Source organism: Myzus persicae, unplaced genomic scaffold (genome assembly GCF_001856785.1).
Source record: "Myzus persicae strain clone G006 unplaced genomic scaffold, MPER_G0061.0, whole genome shotgun sequence".
Classification (NCBI taxonomy): domain Eukaryota; kingdom Metazoa; phylum Arthropoda; class Insecta; order Hemiptera; family Aphididae; genus Myzus; species Myzus persicae.
In genome coordinates, this window is record NW_019102674.1 from 76092 (window position 1) to 95186 (window position 19095).

General features: G+C 32.6%; 1 protein-coding gene across 1 annotated transcript in view; it reads left to right on the forward strand.

Moving 5' to 3' along the window:
- The first annotated feature begins 6553 nt into the window (after nt 1-6553).
- The window catches only part of LOC111032921 (peroxidase), a 33296-nt gene continuing 20754 nt past the window's right edge, over nt 6554-19095 (forward strand). Inside the window, exon 1 of the mRNA XM_022313405.1 lies at nt 6554-6712. The gene's annotated coding sequence lies outside the window, so the exon portion shown is untranslated. The remainder of the gene's footprint in view (nt 6713-19095) is intronic.

The following is a 19095-nucleotide window of genomic DNA, read 5'->3' on the forward strand; positions in this document are numbered from 1 at the left end:
AGCAACTAACAACAGATGAAAGTAGTTTGTTTTAGTGGATTTTAAACTTCGCGCGAGTGCACATAACATAATGGGAAGACAAGAATAATAATTATTGGTTTCAGTTATATATGATATAATAATTATGGGAGGTTTACGAGCATTTATATATACAATAAGAACGATAATATATGAAATGGAAAACGAGTACCTAGTGAAAAATATCGAATATTATATGGTCACAAATGGAGTCATCACGATGTAATCCAGTCCGAGCCCACTATGAGGCTATTAGAATCCGGTCCGTCCGTAATATGGTATATCTATATGACTATATTAGTAATTTATAACAATTATAATCATATTGTTGCCCGGTCCAGTTTCTAAAATGCAAATCGTGTATGCTCAAGGGTACGACAGTTACATACTATAATAATATCATATACGCACGGGATAATTGGAAATACAGAAGAACGAACTTATGTTTTTTTTTTAACGGAAACGCACAGAGCACAATAACAAAACGTTGTCTATTTAATTTTGCCGAAATCCACAACATAATAATAATTATCATTACAGCGGAACGATTTACATATATTATGCGGGGGCGATCGTGCGCACAACACTCGTAAATATAATATTATGGATTACGTCTGCTTAAACATTTATTATACTTTAATATACATTGGAGGTTTAGAGATCTGCCCTACGTATTATATTTTTATACATCGTAATTTTAAAGAATATTATACGTTTTCCTGTTATAAAATAAAAAAAACGAAAGCCTCGGCGATCAGTAGACTAGGAACGCACTAAAATTATTGTATTTAATATACGCTACCATATGACATAAACTTCTTAAGATATGCTCTATGATATAATATGCTTTAAAAAGTAAAAACAACAAAAATATGAATAAAAAAAGGTATTTAAAAACATTTTATGTTTATTATTTTTAAGTGATTTATATAATATAATAAAGTGAAGTCAATAATTTATAAATGAAACATAAAAAAATTCAAATCAAGTTGAATGAACACACAATTCAAAGACATTCAATGCAATGTGGTAATCTTTCTTAATTATATTCACGAACATTTTTTTCTACTGTTTTCATTCAAATTACAAAATTAGTTTGAAACGCAAACTTAATCAAACCCAAGCTTTGTAATAAATAGCAACAAAACTGAGAAAATAGTACTATTTATTATATAATTAATTATAGTACTAAAAATCTAAAGTTAAAAAAAATATGTTATAAAAGACGTTTTACTTTGAATCCTTACTATAGTTACTACAGAAGACATATAACTCTAACGTATAGTTATTGTTCTGCTACTTGTATCTGTTTTCTACTATTCAAATAAAAAGTGACAAAATATGTTGTAGAGCCTGATTACTATCGATCAGCATTATAATGTATTATCATAGGACGTGTTATTTAAAATACAAAAAATCCAATTGGTTTCATATCAGATGCGACCATAGTACTCAAAAAGGGGACGATATGTCGCAATGTTATATCAGAGTGCTTATTACTAATGTTATTAAAATGTCAAGTCACGTGCCCGAATTGGCGCTTGTATAGGGCTCGGGATTGTATGCAGATGGACGGCGGTAGATAGCGAGCAGTTTTCTTTGGACCGACGGAAGACAGTGTGAAATGAGTGATATAATCATATTATACATTATAATATTACGTAAGTATATCTTTAATCCTACTGGGTGTGTTATTTCTTAGCAAACTCTGACAATGTCTTGTCGTGAGCACATTGTACATGATTTTATTTTTATATTTTCAGAAAATTACCACACTAAAAAAAAAAAATGTCATAGGTACTTATAGAAACATAGAACACTTTTCTTGAATGCCCTAGAAATAAATTAAATATGACTCCTGATGCCCTGAAGTTTGCATCCAAGAACCACTCACATATATGATTTCGACTCTAAAAATATCGATAAACAAAAACCCGCACACTTTATAGGCTCATTTTATAGAAAAATACAGTACACTATTTTTAATCTTTAGAGCTTTGGCAGAAGCACTAAATTTTGTTTTTAATTAAGGTCTTTTTATCATCCAGTTTTTTGGATTCAGCGGCGCGTGGTCTTAGAATACAAGACATTAACGCGTCGGTCCGTTTAAAATAAAACTTACCCTGTACACAACATTTCACCCACGCACATATTACTGCAAAGTGTATACGTAGTTTATAATATTATTGTCATATTGTATATTATCATATTATTATATGACAAGGGGGTCGAAGAGTCACGTCAAATCACGTCTGGAAAATCATCACACAGAGAAACCACAGTTCATCGTATAATATTATGTTCCTAAGTACTTCAAAGCTGTAGCGCATTATATACATAAGCATATTATAGCGATAATATGTTATGTATATGTGTGCCTGAGCGATTTCATTCGGATAACAAAACGAAATCGTCGAGACTAAAATATGTTAACACCGTTCCCGAGAGTACGCGACAGTGTCGTATGGTGACGTAGTGTTGACGTGTTGTAGTACCTAGTATATGGTACAGTGTTGTTACATTTTATTTTTTTTTTGTTAACACTAGTCTTTGAATGCGGTTTAACATCTCTCAGCGCCGTTAAAATATTATATAATGTTATAATATGCAAGGTGATTCACCAAGCAATCTATAATAATACATAATATAATACATCCCTTTTATCCTTTGATAATGCAATGTTGTTCAAATCAGAATTTTTTTTTGGTGTACAATTTACATAAAAACTTATATTGTTTTTAGATACTTAGATCTTTCATACTATTTAAGGACAGTCAAATTTATTTATTTTTTTAACGAGAGATGGGTTTTTAATGTAAATTGTTAGACAGATGATTTTTTGAAAATGTTGAAATAGGTATTTAAATTTTAAATACAAATTTAAACAAATAGTTTTTGAGTTTTCAAACTTCCTATATGACATTTACTGAGTATAATAATTCTTAACCATATCTTTAGATCGATTAAAACTAGATTTGATATTTAGACTAGTAAGTACTTTTTAAGTATTAATTTTCTTACTAACTGTAAAATGCTAATAATATATGATTAACAATTAGCTACTATTATTGTAAAATCCCCATAGCCTCCATGTCTTTAAACCCATTATTGTGGACAGAAACATCTCGTTTGAATTTCCATTAAAAAAATGTGAAATACAATTTACACTTACAGTAAAAAAAGATTCTTGTTCGAAAAAATGAAGTTTGCATCACCACAAGGGATTCCATTAAAATTGGTATAAAAAGTGTAAGTGTTTTAAAATTTGGTCCTTAAATAAACAAAATTTTTTCAAAAATCAGGAATTTTATACTTTATTATTGAAGGAAAAAATTGAGCTGATAGCATTTCAAGTAGGAATCATCCTGTATATATAATATGCATAGATACTTGCTTACGGGTTATTATATCCACGGACAGGGCCACAATAAAAAATATATATAAAAATACTATGTTCAATCATAATGGAGCTTAAATTACGCAAGAACCGATGAGTATAATACAAATATGTCTCCGTTGATCTTCAACGTACGATTTAACAGAACGTTTGCATCATTCTTCTTCACTCTGCGAGCACCGTCGTATTTAACTTGGACCCATGAGAATGACTTCCATGCAACCGAATCAGACAAAAATTTCACACTTGATAATATATATTATATATTATACATTTTTATATAAATATAAACTGTTTACCCCTGAAAAACAGTGTGTAAATTACGACCCATATAATATTATATTATGTTTAAATTATTTCAAGGCTAAATGTAGGCATTGACGAGTCTTAAAATAAAATCAAGTTAAAATTTGAACTGATATTATATGACGCTTTACTATTCAGTTTAGTGATCTATATAAATATTATAATTTATAAAATGTATTGAGTGGTATACTATATATAGCCAAACCAGATATATTATATGAGTGTTTTTTTCAGTATTCACTAAAGTTACCTAACGCTCTTACAGGACAGGCGTATATATTGTAACTCGATTCCTTCCTGTATAAGTAAATCAGAATTTCGAACATTTACCTACAAAATAGAAATAAAAATTATAACAACATATTTTGAGAAAACAAATAGTACTATAGTTTAAGTTAGTTAATCCTATTAAACTTTCAACACAACCCAATTATCGGCATAATATTTAATTGGCTTAAATTATAGTTTTTTAAATTATTTTTATATACTTGAATAGACTAATAAATATGAATAATTAACTGGACCAGCCTTGTATTACTTTTCAATCTCGTATGATGGTGTTAACGTAATAAATTATATTATGTGGGTTATAAGCGACGCATTTAAAAATGTATTATTTTTACTTTACAATTTCACGAAGATCGTTAAAATAACATACAAATTGCAAATTACGTAATAGTTGTACTACAATAGTCATATGGATATTATTTTTACTTTTGTTCATTACCACTACGACTATTCCTGCAGGTAACGAACACCTAACTCTCAGTCCTCGATGACATTCCAGCGAGTTCTTCAAGTGTATGATCAAGGACGTGCGTATATGCGAGTATAATTACTATACTACAGACTATAGAGATAACATTGACGTACTAAGCATACCTGAGCGACAAAGTTCGAAATTATATGAGCCGGGCGTATTATTTTGTAGGTAGGTATCTGCCTACGTATAACATTACACCGTGTTTGGTTTGGCTAAGGTTAATAGTTATAGGGTGAGATAAAATAACAATATTATATTTTACGTGTGGAATCGCATTTTAATGAAGCAACAGCAGTATATCTCTGTAAGAAAAATCCATTAAAATAAAATAAATATCTTTAAGCGCACTTGGAGGGGTTAAAAACATATTCGCCCATCTAATTTAGCCTTAAATAGTGCTCTCAGAGCATATCGATGATACCGTCTTAATAATAACGATAAGGACGAATATTTAACTGTTATCCATGTAGTACGAAATAAAATAATTGAATATGTTATCCTCATGTATTTATAACTAAAACTGTTGTCATAAACATAATTGCAGTTAAAGCGTTAAAACAGTTGTTAATTTGTCACTTATGGCTATAATAATACATTTTCCATACAAATGAATTGCGTCGTCAACAATTGAAAAAATGTAATAAAACATAAATATAACTTCGGACTTTGGGTTGGCACATACATGCCCATTCTATATAATATAATACTTAGATTCATACTAAAAAGTACGATACTTAAAAAAAGTGTTTGATTATATTTTTAACTGTTATATTAATCTTAGTTAGAATGTGAGGTGAGTTAATGCACTATGGACATTTTTTTTACGGGAAATCAGCAATAAATTGAGACAAAGATAATAAAAATATTACAATTTATTACTGCACGCATACATAATATGTCATAATCCTTTTTAGAATGTAGAAATTTTGTAAATAGTCCAGGCTATTGTTAGTCTGTTAAAATTCAAAAATGTTTAGGTATGTTGTATGTATTTAATGGTTAGTGATCTATTTTTTTAATATTATTTATTATGACATATTATTTTCAATTTATAATAACAAGTTTACCACCAAAAAGACCTTGTTGTTATAAATAAATAAAAATTATTAGTTAAAATTATTTTTTCTTTGGATACATTATAAGTAATAGACTTGTTATTTTTTTTTTAGTTAATAATTTAAATAATGATATCATTAAAAAAGTAAAATAATTACAAATTTAAATAGTAATGAAATTTCTTGTTACAATTTAATATAACCATAAATATTATATTGATTGCTGTAATGCGTATTATATTTCACTGTCTATTATTATAAGTAGGTACCGCAGCGGCACCTAAACCACTTTTGTATTAAATAAATTAAAAATGTATATACTATAATCGTTTTATGAAAACCAAATTTCCCAATGAGTCTAACTTCCATCGATTACTAATCCTAATATAATATGAATGCTTACACTCAGCTGGGTCTTTGAGAAAAAAATTTAAAAATTAAAATTTGCTAGGCATTAAAAAAAAAAAAAAAGTAAATACCTAATACTCAAACGGCCTTTATGACATAATATTATATTAAAGGTACTATTGACAACAACGAGTATACGACTTTATACAAACGCTACAAACGTTTCATGCGACTTTGATATTTTGCTGTAGAAAATTATTATGTTGAAGTTATTTTTATAATTCTTACATAGGTACCTATATGTATGATATACTTATTATAATATTATTTCAAATATTGATACTTATAAATAATACAAATTATACAATAATATTGTATTAATATGCACACATATTATATTAATATTAGACGCACACATACACACAAGTGCGCGCGCTCGTTCGATGTCTATTACGCGATGTCAAGAGGACAAGGTGTGTCGATCGAGTGTATAAACCGCATAGTTGAGCAGGACCTCCACGGGAAAAAATGCACACCAAAAATCGAACTGAGAACCGAGCAGCTGACCCTGCGAGATGAGAGAAAAAAACACACCACCAAAACGGCGTCACATTCACCTTGGTACTTTCACAAAACTGATATTATATGAACAGAATCGCGAATCCCAAGAGGTCCATTCGTTCCCGAACCGGTGTTGTGGTTAGGTTACGACGCGCGCCGAACGTTATAGTAAACAAGACGCGTGAGGAGTAGGTATAGTATTATATTGTGCACCGATCTTTTTGCCGAACACTCCGACGACGATCAGCGCCCAATTGCATTAAGGTAGGCAAATCTTATTGCTAAGTCCGAGTGATGTTACGTTTTATTATTGCTATTATAATATTTATGAATGATAAAAAAAAAAAAAAATAGAAAAAATTAATACGAGTAATTTATCGCGTTTAGTGTTACGACTTAACCGTTTAATAATAACGAGTTGGGATAATTTTATAGTACGAGGTACGTATGTAATTTTTGATCAACGTTTACTATATTTTACAATTGAACCAATTCCGTATTTTTTTCTTCTATTTTTTTTTTTTATACTAATTCTAAGACGTTCGAAACCTTACAAGTTACCAAAAAAAATTATTTGTGTTTTCCGATTACGTTTATGAGCTGAATATACAAATAGTACAGGGCTATTTCGTTTATTTAATTCTTTGTAAAAAAATAAAAAATTTGATTAATTATGGCTTATGTACTAATTAACTGTAAAAAGCTTTTAAGAAAGATCTCAATGTGATTCATTCAGTCCTTTTTATCTTTATTATTTTTTATTGGTTTATTTTGTACATCCCTTATAAGCCATTAAAAATATCATTTAATGGTTCATAATAAATCAGTTTTTCTAACTAAGTGGTTTCGAACTTTTTAGTATAAAGAATGTTATGTTAATAAATCACCAGCATAGAGCACAGAAATGTGTAGGAAAAAAATATGATAGTGTATTAAAGGTATATTATTAGGTCCCCATATATAATAATATGATAGATGTAGACTGTTAATATAAAATTACAATTATTGGAATGTGAGCTTTTACGTGAAATATTTTATTATGTTATAAAAAAAATTCGATTAATACATTTAAATTTTAAATCGTTGAGAAAATGGTCATTTTCTAAAAATATGATATTTTGTTGGTCTTATAAATCAGTGTCCTAATGATTGCAGCGAATAAAAATTGATTTTTTTTATTATTGGACTAAAAAATTCTCACGCACTTACATAACATAATAATGATATTATATTATTTAGTTCGATATAACTATAGGATTTAGATTGGTCTAAAGAAAGAAATTGAAATCTTGTCTTATCACTCCTATTATTGAATGTCAATCACATATTATATTGTTATAGTGCATTAGTGAACCTATCACCTATAACCTTTTCTCTAGTCAATTTCTAACGTTACCATAATATGGTTTGAAATGTTATTAAATGAAAGACATGACTATATAAGTGTGTGTAAAGCGATTTCGGAGTCGAGTAAGAGTTGAACGATCATATTATTAAAAAAATTTTTTTTTTCGTGAACTAATAGCAATTAGAACGCATTAATATTGGAAAAATTCTCACAACAATTCTTGGTTTTGATGAATTTAATTGTTAAACGTGCATAATATGATATATATAGGCACTAGTAATTGGTAATAAAAGTAACAGCCGAAGTGTCAGCTGAAGTGTATATTCAAATGATTTATATGACGTTAAAAAAAACTTATGCAAAAATACCTACTTAAAAATTAAAATAAAAACTTTCACACGATTTAAGACTATCAAATAATACCAATCGTCTTTCGATGCTATTTGATATTTTACCCATAAAAATCATCCGAAGTTTTATTACTAAAAAAAATTTCATAGTTTCTATAGATGCCGCATTTTTGAACACTATATAATTATAAAATTTCAGTTTTAATAACACGGCATAGGAAAAATAATATTCTATGTATTTTAATAGGTACTTATACTTATTCACTTGTATATTATTTTAGTTGCACGCACCTACGTAAATAACTCCTTTTTACAACGTATAGGTAATTATTCTTAGAAGATTGAATCTTTACGAAAACTTTAAAGATATAACTATAAAGACTATTTGTATAATTACTTATTAGAAATAGAAAAGTTAAAAATTTAAAAAAAGAAAAATATGAGGGACATTTAAAGATTCTCGCAAACCGTTACGGATTTTGTAATCACCGTTTTAAACGTATAATATAACAAACACGTGCCATAATATAGCTATTATTGCTCACACTTCTATGTAATCATTTATCAAATATTGGGCCATTAAGACGACGAAAAAAATAAGATGTAAATACGTTTTCGAAACTTATAATAAAAACGCGCAGTTTATGGCAGGAAAGAGTAAACGCGTATCGACCAGTAAAATATTATATTATATTATAATATATTATTATGTGCCCAGCAGCCATATTTCACATTTTTGTTATGAACGCGTGCGCGCATACGTACAAAATATACCGTAGGTACAGTCGCGGATGAAGTCATATCGGTGAAAAACTGGACTTTCACTATTTACGTACATTTCGACGTTTTAATAATAATATATTATACTATTTATATACCTACACACATAATATTATACGTACACCACTGAAAATTTGGGACTGCTTGTTAAAGTACGCTCGCATAATACATTATTTCGTGTTCGACGATGGGAACCTCCGAATAATATTGTTGTCGGCGCGTTTACTCGAAATATAATAATATCATGTTGTACCGTACGCTAAACGATGGAAGATGGGGTCACGGGAGGGCATATTCCAGAAGTTTCCTTCAAAATTACCTTTTTTTTTTTACACCGATTCTCTCCAAATTACCCATGGAGCAAGATACACCAGTTTGCCCACATCTGACGTAAAATAGGGGAGGTCAATATATGACGGCACGAGGAAAACTCTCAATACCCTCTCGAACATGTGAATTAATAATAGGTGTAAGTGCGAACCCGTGTACGCATTGTCACATCACACATCGCATCGTATCGTGGTGGACACAATATAATATTATTTACATTATTATAATAACATCGTAATGCGGTCGAAAAAAATTGAATACCCATGTACGAGACGGGTGTATAATTTTGTAACGTAAACAACTATAGGTGCCCATTATAAGTGCGTTTGAATCGAAAATGGTATGCGCCGACTGAGTATAGGTAGGTTTTGTATGGTACTTGATATTATAGGCACTTGTCTTTAATATTATGATCTGACCATGCCTGGTTAGTGGTTAAAATAATACGTACATATGTCATTATTGTTAAAAAGATTTATAACGATCTCTACCGTACCTATATTATAATATAAGGTGATCCATTTATAATGGGTAACTCCATCACTAATTATTTTGAAAAGCATTAACTTTTTTTCAAATAATTCCATGTCTATATAAAACAATTGAGTTTCTGGAAAAGTGTTTCTTATCGTAAAGCCTTTTAAAGCTTTTGCGTTTTTACTTGTAACTCTAATTATTATTTAATTTAACATCCATGCACAGAATATTCGATTTTTAAAAACAGAATTTTGAACGGAAAATAACTTAAAACATTATAACTATAAAAATATTATTTTTAATGGCTTTAAACTATGTAAAAACGATCAACTACTAGTGACTTTCAAACATTAAATACAGTTTAAAAGAGAGAGCAAATTTAGTAAAAAAAAATCATTGTTTTCGAAATATAATTTTCATTACCCATGGTTAATATTATTTTGTAAAAATAAAAATTTTACACAATTAATATAAACCTCATGTAAATGTATTTATTTTTCTACGACTTACTATAAAAACACACTCGGCTTTATTTTGGGTCACGACCCCGAGTTGGGGACCACTGGCATAGATAATCTGAGCTTGGCTATAATATTATACATAATATACGATCGTTGCACCGTATAGGTAACAAACGCCGATATAGGTACGCACCTGTACGTCAATCGACGATCCTTGAATTTCGATCTATATGGCTATATACGATATCGTGTTATGTAGTGCAGTGGTCGCGGGGTCGAGTCAATGTCGTCTGATATCGGGTCAGCAGACACGATTTAATATCGTTCATGTCTCCGCGCGTGGACGACCTTTATTTTTCCATCTACATACTATATGTTACAATCGTGTTTGAAATCGTTTCATGTCCCGAGTTTATGGACTTGTCGTACTAATGCACTCAAAACACGAATTCAGTCGGCGAATATTATAAAATTTCAACAATTAATAAATACGATATACAAACATATCGGACATATTATTATTATGGATGCTCGACAGAATCGTAAAGAGAATCCAAAATGCTCGGTTGGTGGACGTATCATTCCAATTTTTGAAAAGAAAATTAAACGGCATATAGATACGTAAGTCACGATTCCCGTACCATTTCGGGGTTTTCACCGATTCGGCAAATCTATACAATATAGCACGCCAGTTAGCCCCGAAAAACGCGTTGGATGTGTTTATATTAAGTTTTTACATTCGAGGACGTTATCGTATACCTATACCCGTAACACACACACGCGTGCAAATAGCATAATAATTAATATGTATATGTTGTATATAATATTATGGTGGGCTATTATGATTTTGGATTTTGGCCGTCGGGGATTCGCTCCGGTTATTGTTGACGAAATCGCTACTAATCGAATATTGTTATGTTTGTTTATCTAAGCATCTGTGTAGCCATTAGCCTCGGGCGCCGTGGCCTGTGAAATTGCAAAATTAACCTTTCGCTCGTTCGGACAGACCTATATAAAATATATTATTATAGGTAGGTATGTGGCGATGCTGTGTGTGCATATACACAGATATTTAAACAAAAATCCCACACAAAATCCGATCTAATCCGGGCGTATAGTGTTTCATAGTATATCTATATATTGGACACCAAAATATCGTTGAAACGCTAAATAATAATAATAATAATAGTAATAGTATTCAATAACGACGCTATAATAATATATTCTATTGTTTGAGTAGAGATTTAGTTGTCTTTCTTAATCTCGTACCCGTGAGCTCACACAATCACGTATAATCGTATAACGGGTAATAATTTATTAAGATATATTACGTCTATATTATACCACATCGCCGTGAAGACGAGATAATTGAATCGATTATCCGCGAAGAAATTAAAATCAACCATCGTCAAAATGTTCATAATATATTGTTCTACGCTGTCATATCGTGTGCGTGTATTTTATTTCAGTTATTTTATTATATAGATATCGTTCTGACGTCGAATACAATTTATAAAAATATTTATTCATTTTTACAATTACGCCTTTTCCGTTCACATAATAGACATATTACACATACACACATGTTTGTATATAATATATATATATATATATATATGTGAGTGTGTAATATATATTTGCAATTAACACGAGGGGGGCCAAATTGATTTTTATTAAAACTTTGCCGAACACGCACGGTTAAGTAACGTGCATTGATTAGGTTTTTAATTGGAAATTTCATAATGTTTTCAAACGTGTTATTAAAATAATTTAGAAATTTTAAATTATTCCATTATACACAGTTCCAAACGGATGTGTGATCATCGAATTTTCAGAGACTACTCACTGTGAATCCCTCGAGAACTACGCACGCGTGCAAGATCCGGGGACGACATTGAAAAAAAAAATATATAAGTATAATGTTTGGCAGTCGTTTCACAGTCATTCGTCTAAATTGACAGTCGCTGTTGGGAAATACACTGAACCGAATAATTACACAGGTCATCGTGGCAGCTATTGTTCCTCGGGTTATAAGGATGACTTGAGGACACGATATAGCTAAGCGGTGTTACGTCATGTTCATATACATTTTCTATATACTTAAAATATATATATATATATAGATTATTTGTGTACACATAGTAACTACCTACCGTAAATCGCAATAATTATGTCCCGACAAATTGTAAATCTGTAATAACTAATCACCGAGCGTATAATGCACTATTTCACTGTTATCCTGCGGACCATGCAGGATGTAGGATTTCTATACATTGTTAGACACGAGCAATATATATATAGTACAGGAGTTGATCTAAACAAACAAATAACAGTCGCATCATCGCTTGGTCCATTAAAAGAGCTGAAAAAATAGAAGTTTAATAATAAATCGGATTTCTCGGAAATATGTTATTCACCATCAACACCTCATCTATACACGCGCATTTCAGATAGTAGAGGCACCCACACGCACTCATTATACAACTCGTCGCATAATATTTTTTATTTTTCCCACAACAGATAGTTTCACTCAATCGTTGTCATTATATCTATGTTACCCAAAGGTATATTTTATATTGCACACTACTTACGGTTATGGCAAACGCTCCGAATTGTTTGCACAGTCGTGTTGTTGTAAGCCTGTAACTCTCGTGTTATTAAAGGACGCTTATTGTTTACAAGACAAAAATAAATCAGGAAAATGACGTGAAAACAAGTTCCCAGAATCGCGAGCACATTTTTTTGGAAAAAGAGAAACTGTTGAATCAGTTTTTTAGCCCACTGCTACTTGATGATGTCGGAACGACGACGTATACATCACATTAGGTATTATAGTTTAGAACGCGCTGTTGGGTTAACCTATAACCCAACCTAACCTAACCCGACTTGCATCCGAACTGCGCGACCCATTTAACGCATAATATACTCACACACACACACATCGCTGTATACCTAGGGCGATACGCGGGTTTGTAAAAACAATCGCCATGCTCGGATCGCTCTGTTAATGTACATAATACACATATATATATATATATACAATGTACCACGATAATCCGGGGGACGGACTATACCTACAGTAAAATATGTATAACTGTTCACTGTTCAGTATCTCAGCGTGTTATTTACTGCAGTGCAGGTATGTGTATAATATGTTATGCGTGAAGTAGCCACTAGCCGCGTGTAGGAGAATTTTTTTCCAACCGGGTCATCATCAATCAAACGCCGACCGGCTGATTGCGATCCACATACACTGGGTACACATAATATTATATAAACACGTAATATGGAGGTACCTACTACTGCAGCACGGTCACACAGCCTCCGGTCCTGGGGCGTGGCAAATGTCGAAACGGATTATTTCTTGAAAACCCAATGTGAACTATGTACCTACATCGATGCATCCATCAGCAACAGCAATGCAATAGCTACAAAAAAAAACCCAGAGGAGACGACTCCTATTGATCGGCGCAATAAAAAGTTAATCTCGAAGTGTCTACCGACAAATGGTCGGCACTCAGGTACCTACGAAAGCATTATCTGCGGAACGCAAACTACTTGGCGACCAAACTATGCCGCGTACGATACGAGTTAATGAGACGTGCTACAATCTCTGTTTGGTCCATCTCGACAACACAACATCGTCATTGTTACTTCGTCGATCGTCGTAGTCCGGAGCGTATGGGCGTGTGGAAAGAGAGGACCGCACTGGAGCTGGATGGGACTTAACACATTGCGTGGCGTACTTCTTAATATTATAACACACGATCGCTGAGATAATAATATGTATTCATATTACAATATCGTTACTGCCGTCGCTGTCATACACAAAGCCCCTGCCGAGTGAAAGGACGTGAGATATGATATTACAACTCGGAGGCATGGATGTGATAATATGAGCTGTGTAGCTGCACAAAATATGCACAATGCAGGGCATTAAATTCGGCCGGAGAACCATCGAAATGTCACGAATATTTTACACCCGTTTTTTTAAATAGTTAATAATAATTATGATTTCTGTGTACTCCACACAGCACGGACGATAACGCCAGAACGAAACACACTATGTAACACACTCAATATATGTATACAGATTATCATTATACGTCATGATGATTATATCATACCGACAGACGCACAGAGTCCTATAGTGCAGTTAGTATATATACGCCACAGACCTATAACTCGGTCCATGGTATACATACATGTATAGGTATTATAATACCATATAATAATATGATAAATGACGCGTCTTGTGCAGTCATATGTACACCGTATAATATTATATAGGAGGTACATCGAATACTCGAAAAACACAACAAGGCGCCCGTCGTATAATATTATATCATACGCTATCATAATAATCTATTCACCTTATACAGCGCCAGTCACGTTTTGCTGGGTTCGTTATCATTTAACGCCATTGTTTTGGATCCAACCTGCGAACAAGCGCCGAACTGTGCGTACTACACAGTATACATACCGTTGTCCGCCTAGTGCTGTGTACCAAAATATATTTAAACGTCTACCTATATGAATATAATAATATGATATAATATCATATTGTATAGTGGGCGTTTAAATAAGGCATCAAGTCGGGCGAGAGCGAAAACAGTTACCGACAATATATTTTAATTTTAAGTGCGCGCTCTCTCTCTCTCTCTGTCTCTCATATGAGAGGAGAAGTTTTGCTGGTTTTCTCAAGAGTGTTCGCTGGGAGAGCGGTTCGATGATCGTCATTGTTATAACCGTTTTGACGGATACACTAACGCCAAAGAAGAAAACACCAATTCAAAGATAAAAATATATTATATAATTACTATGACGTATAAAAAAGCGTCGTCAAAGCAAATTTTCCGAGATAGCTCAACCGTACGTTTTTCTACCAAGGCGATCGTTTGTTGTACAGTAGCGACAACTACAATCCGAATCACACAAAAAATCTATTATAAACTAATTTTTCCAATAACAATATTAAAAAATACTCAATCCGTTTTTTTGTACCCATTATATTATTATAATCATTACGTGATCATTGGTCTGCCCGAGGTCGCACTTATTGTTGCGGGTGAGTACGAAAAAGGAAAAAAAATCGTCAATTAGTCATTATCAGCGCCACAGCTGCCATCGTGCTGATAATTATAATATTATTAGCATTGTACGTTTTTACATTATTATAATTATTTTGAGTGATAGTAGATAATACGCAAATTATTACTATAATGTCCGACGACGACGACGAGAAGGTTTATTTATTAAATGTACAGCGGGTGGACGATGAAATGTACATTGTACATATTATTATATTACCATCTTTTTCAGAATTCCCATGAATTCCTGTGCCACATCATATAATACTATGTGTATTTTTGGGAAATCTTCGGGAATTTCCGAGTGCACATCACACATTCTCACACTCATATACGATGTATGCCTATATATTATTATAACGGTAATTCGACACGCACGAAAATCAGTGAAATCACTACATACGAATACATAGACGTGCACAATAACTAAGTGCAGCACGAGTGTATAAATAAATAATTATCAAAAACCAATTTCAGCGATCGGACTTCCGAAAACGTGTTCATCGATAGTACACAGCAACATGCATGTGCTTGCATATACCTTATAATATACCTTAACTTTATACGCAGTGAAGTATTTATGGATGGGTGCATTTTATTCCTCTGCGCTGTGCCGTGTACAATTGTTTAGCGGAGAAGTCTTTTCAGTTCTATGAAGAAATAAATGTAAGATCTACAGTGACTGAAGACATTTGAACTGTTCGGTAATTTTAAAAATTGAGACAGATTTTATCAATATATCGAATACTGTGAAATTGTGACCAATGTAGCTATAGCTCCTATATGAGCTCGTCGTAAGGTATTTTGATCTAAGAGTTACATAAATTATTTTATTTGTTTATATTCATTTATATGTCTTACTCTTGATTATAAACACCGACATGCGATGAAAGATATTTTTCAATAATAATATTGTAGGTTCATCCTGAACGTGATTGTCGATTGATCGATGAAGACGATATGGGACTTATTGTATATTATACTAAATATACGCGGGTCAGGCGAAAAAGAAAAAGTTAAACGCGCTGCATACCTATACATACAACGTATAATAATAATAATATTGCAATAACACATCTATACACTATAATATATGTATAGGTACGTCAATTAATATAATACTTCTTGTCCGTATACCACGCAGTGTGTGTGAGTGTGTGTTTTGTTTGTGAGCAAATGAAATCGAATATTTGATACGTGCTGTAAAGCTCTCGCGCAGAGGTGATCGATACGAGATGTACACGATGCGAGTGCGGTTGAAAACGATTCGTCTGAGAGTTGTACGGATGAACGACGACGACTGTAATGTGATTAGGTGCTGAAAAGTATAAATTGCTTTCGGAAATCGGATTTACGTTTTATTTTTCAACGATTCCACTCTATAGCGTACATGACTCGACGTCATATCAACAATAATGTTTTTGTTCTGGAAATTACTGGCCGACGGAATTTTATTAGAAATGCATGCGGACTGGACATTTTTTAATGGAACTTTCCTACTGACATCGCTATATACGGATTGCACTTGTAGTGCTACAAAACTATAGGTAGACCTACGCTCATCTATACGTCATTATATTACAATAGTTTGTGTATTGAGATGTCGTCGTCGCCAACGACGGCCCAGAGCAAAACTCCACGACAATAACAATAAACACCCGCGTTAATATATACATATGTCGCAGTCGTTTGGGCGGACGCATAACATTTGCATGTGATTATAAATATTCGAGCGTCTGTGTGTGTGTGTGTGTGTGTGTGTGTGCTCACGAGGAAAGCGTCGTGTTTTGCTGTATGTATAGGTGTACTGCACCGCACACGTATTATAATAATATGACGCAAGTAGGTATAGACTATAGGTACACGTGAACCGAATATTATGCGCACACGCTGCATTGGACAATTGCGAGCAGCGCGTCGTAAATCCGCAGCATTCATCACAAAAAATATTGTGTACACGACAATATGTATATAATATATTATATTATACCGTATGTATGTATATAATGTGTAGTTGACCTCATTTTGCGCAATATATAGACGAATAACATGCTAAAGTATACACTACGTCACCTGCGAACAGCACACGACAAATAACGTATGAGGCTCCACGGGTTCCTGTACGTAATATAATGTTATAATAATAATGATCACGACTAACCCGGTCTTTAATATTGGGCGACACCATTTATCGGAGACTTATATATTATTACTATAGCACTAGCACAGAGTGTTTATCAGCACCGTGTCATCAGGAAACGTGAAAAGTTTTTGAGGTGGCCCCGCGAATCAGAACAATTTGCCAGCCCGTTAAATTTGGCACACTTTTAGTATACGATATTACATACAAATCGAAACAGCGCCAGCAACATTTATGGTCGACCGATCTAAATAAATATATAATTATAAGGAGTAAGGACGTATAATTATTGATTATCGTCATAAATCGTAATATTATAAAACGTTTATGCATACGATAATAATTTATTGCAGTGATGATCCCACAAAAGTGCTTTGAAAGTATATAATCTACTATGCTGTCAGAGTGTCTGACCGCTTGGATGGTTTATATTTTATACCGATGACGAGATTTCGACGATCACGAACACAATTCAAACTACGGTGTTTTTAAACATCTATGCGAAATTGTTTTTAAGACCGATGGATTAAGTATAAATAGGCAATATATTATATAATGTGATCCTCAAACAAGCCAATAATAGAGATTCGTTCTATTATTTCTACGGTAGCCATAATCATTTCAAGTTCCAACCCATTCACGGAGTTCAGACGCAAGATTCGTAATTATTATCGACCGTCATTAATTCGGTGGGAAACACTGCAAGCTGAATCTGCCTCCTGTTAAAGAGTTATTTTTTCGTCCGATAATAATTATTTTGATCCTTCAACAAAATATCGAGAGCACTCGGCGTATAATATATGATATGCATAGTATACCTATATTATATTATTATACTCCATGGCAAGTGGGAACACAGGCGCATATACAATTGCGATAATACGGCGTACAAGTGCACAACAATAATAATATGTAATAATAACATTTCGATATAGAGCTCCGAGTACGTTATCTAACTCTTCGTGTGATGCATTTCGACGAGATTTCGAGCTCGACAGCCGGAAAGCAATACGTTAGATACCTATATATTATATGTACTTACGTCGTTTGTCTAATGAGATTTTCGGGGGGAAACGAACGAGTACGTTATATATGTGGCTTTCCCGTGCGAAGTTACCACCGCGTAAGAGCTGTATACATACCTATATCGCAATATTATTATAAACGCAACCCGAGTCTCTGAATAACAACAATAATAATAATAATAATAATATGATTTATTCTCTTTTTCTGATCGGCAAATCCATCGTCCGAGCACATATAGATCGTTATGAATACGCGTATACGGACACGATTTTATTCGACGATTTCGTGTACGATAATACAATTATGGGCGTACGTATAATATATACGTTGCACCCATTACATATGCAGCATACATTATTATATTGATCGGATGACGTATCGGATTAACGAGGAGAAATTAGGAGCTCATTAAAACGGATTGTTGGCACTTGTGCGCGCGTTTCCCAATCACAATGTACCATGTACCCATAAATACGTTTATATACATATAAAAATTCATTATATTCTGGACCACGCGAATTGTTGTACATATTTTAATTATAATATATGAAAAAAAATATATAGGTATATAAGTATATCGTTACGCGTTTATTTCGGTATGTAGGAATACTATCGGCGTGTGTGTGTATACGGTTGAAAAGTTAA